This window comes from Microtus ochrogaster, unplaced genomic scaffold (genome assembly GCF_000317375.1).
Source record: "Microtus ochrogaster isolate Prairie Vole_2 unplaced genomic scaffold, MicOch1.0 UNK11, whole genome shotgun sequence".
Classification (NCBI taxonomy): Eukaryota; Metazoa; Chordata; class Mammalia; order Rodentia; family Cricetidae; genus Microtus; species Microtus ochrogaster.
Window position 1 is genome coordinate 226,267 of NW_004949109.1, and position 3,135 is coordinate 229,401.

A 3,135-nucleotide genomic window follows, 5' to 3' on the forward strand; every position below is an offset into this window, starting at 1 on the left:
AGTGCTGGGATTAAAGGCGTGCGCCACCACTGCCCGGCCCGAAGATGATCTTTTTTTTTCACTTTTTTTTTATTTATTTATTTATTAAAGATTTCTGTCTCTTCCCTGCCACCGCCTCCCATTTCCCTCCCCCTCCCCCACCGAAGATGATCTTAACCTCTTGGTCTTCCTGCCTATTCTTCCCCAGTGCTAAGATTACAGACATATGCCCAGCATCAATGTCTTCTTATAAAGGGTTTGAAAATGTTGATTTCAGAATCATACCTATAACCCTGTTCATGACGCACGCTTGGCGACCTTTTTACACTCTATGTAAGTTGTGCCATCTGTCTTAACATAAATGATAACACTATGAATCTAACCAACTTATAAATTAGAGCAAATGGACGGATGAGTCCTTCGATCTAGCAAGTTCCTCGGCTTCAGTGCCTTGTGACAATGACGCCTCCTCTTGATGGCCCGCCCAGTCTCTGGCAGACGTATAAGGTGGCACACTGGTCTGCGCACGCTTGAAGACCAGACCAGTACTGGTTATCTACCCACGACTAAGAGCAGGCTCTCCTACCCACTGTCTACCTCGCAGTGACATCCTTTTTCAAAGAATATAGGTTTCAAGCAGCCAGAGGATTACGAGGGACCGAAGTGTGGTGAGATAGGCAAACCGATTCTACCAATTCGCAGTCCTCACCACAGACAGGTCTGAACAGTAACAGCAAGCCCTCTGAAACCTACACCAGCAGGGAAAACACTCCGTCTTCAAAATCAAGATAGGCAGACAGTGGAGAAAGTCTAACCCAGGAGAGTGACTCATTCAGGAGGAAGAATGAGAACTCCTGAGTCAAGAGGAGGGGAAAGGAGCAGTGGCATTCGTGGTTTGAAGTAATTGAAGTGACTCACAGTTGCCTACGGTAGGGTTTATGCCCCCGAAGCACATAAAATCACCTGGACAAAAGTACCAACATTCTGAAAACTACCACAAGAAATGGAAATATATTCTACGTTCATTGATTAGAAGATTTACAATCTCACTGGACAATGATTGCATATGCCTTTAATTCTAGCACTAGGGAGGCAGAGGAATCTCTGTGAATTCAAGGCCAGCCTGATCTATAAAGTGAATTCCAGGACAACCAGGGCTACAGAGAAACCCTGTCGCGAAAAATGCACATCCTCCCCATCAAAAAGAAAGAAAGAAAGAAAGAAAGAAAGAAAGAAAGAAAGAAAGAAAGAAAGAAAGAAAAAAGAACAAAAGAAGAAGGCTTAAAATTGCAATAATTACAGAATTCCCCTAAACTGAGCTACAGATTTGGGGCAACACTTCAAAGTCCCAGCAGGTAGCTTGCAAAAACCAAAACTTATCCTACCATGCACAAGGGCTATCCTAAAGGATAATCCTAAAATGCAGATAGAAATGCAAGAAACACAGAATCTATACAATCTCGTCAAAATAATTTTAAACAAAGTTAGGGAATCCATACTCACAACTTCAAAAACTTACCATAACAGTAAAGTAAAAAGACAGTGTGGTATGGGTATAAGGACAGAAATATAGATTAATGGATCAAATGAGACTCCAAAATGTTCACATCAATAACCAATTTTGTGTGTTTGTGTGTACACGCAAGTGTAAGCAAGAGTGTACTTTCTTGGGTGTGCACGTGGGTATACTTGCCTATATACATGTGTGTCTACGAGGAAAGGTCAAAGGTCAATAATAGGTATCTTCCTCTATGACTGTTCATTTTAATTTTCAAGAAGCAGACTCTCTATGAACCCAGAGCTTGACAATTCACCTAGACTGGCTAGCCAGTGAACTCCTAGGAGTGCCGATTTCTGTATCGTCAGCACTAGGGTGCACACCCACCATGTTTGGGGTTCTTGCATGGGTTCTGGGGATCCAAACTCAAGTCCTCATGATTGTGCAAGCATCTACCCACTGAGCCATCTGCAATTCCAAATGTTTCTAACCCAGGGCCTTGTGCAGAATAAGCAAATTTTCCACCAATGAGCTATAACCATCACCCACACAGTCAACTCATTTGGGACATTACACGGAGAAAATTTAATGAACCAGGGGAGGTAGCTCATATGCCTGTAACTACAGCACTCAAAAGGCTGGAGCTACAGCAGGATCACAATTTACAGGCAAATGTGGGCTATACAGTAGGACCCTGGCTCCAAAGAGGGGGATATAATTAAAAAGAAAAAGCAACTTTTATGGAGAATATTTACTTTCATTGGTAAGATACCATAAGCAAAAAACAACAAAAGAAAAATCAGACAAGAGCCTATCAAAAGTAAAGTTTTGTGTAAAGAATATCATAAAAAAAAAACTTATAAGGGGTGCGGGCAAAATAACAAATATTTATATAAATCATTCATAAGAGATTTATATACCTATTATAAAGACTAAAAACAGGCCAATTTTAAAAGTAAGTTTTTGAATATACAATGATGATAAATGTTCAATACATATATGAAAATATGCTCAGTACCACTGGCTATCACGGAAAACAAATCAAAATACAAGCAGGGCATAGGAACACACCCATAATTAGGGCTCAGGATGCTAAAGCAGGAACGCTGTGAGTTCAAGGATGACCCAAGCCAGGCGGTGAGTTCGAGACCAGCCTGGTCTACAAGAGCTAGTTCCAGGACAGGCTCCAAAGCCACAGAGAAACCCTGTCTCGAAAAACCAAAAAAAAAGGATGACCTGAGATACATATCAAAACTCTACCTCAAAAAAAACACAACAAACCACACACACCCAAAAACCCAATGAGGTACCATTTCACACCCATTAACATGACTAGAATCAGACAGACTGACAACAACAGGCTTACGTTAGGCAGGGGACGGTTACGACCAGCAAGCTTTTTGGAGAGACTGTAAAATGGCTTCTTTAGAAAACTTGACAGTACCTCTAAGAGTTAGAGCCACACACAGCTCATCAATTCTCCCTGCAGCTATACTCACAACTCAAGAAATATTAGGAGTCACACAAAAACCTGTGCATCAAGGATCCTAATAACAGAAGTCACAGACAGCCGGGAGGTGGTGGCGCACGCCTTTAATCCCAGCACTCGGGAGGCAGAGGCAGGCGGATCTCTATGAGTTCGAGACCAGCCTGGTCTA

At 42.0% G+C, this 3,135-nt stretch overlaps 1 protein-coding gene across 4 annotated transcripts in view; it reads right to left on the reverse strand.

The window, feature by feature from the left end:
• The window catches only part of Ocln (occludin), a 45,556-nt gene that overhangs the window by 26,994 nt on the left and 15,427 nt on the right, over positions 1-3,135 (reverse strand). The gene's annotated exons all lie outside the window — the stretch shown is intronic.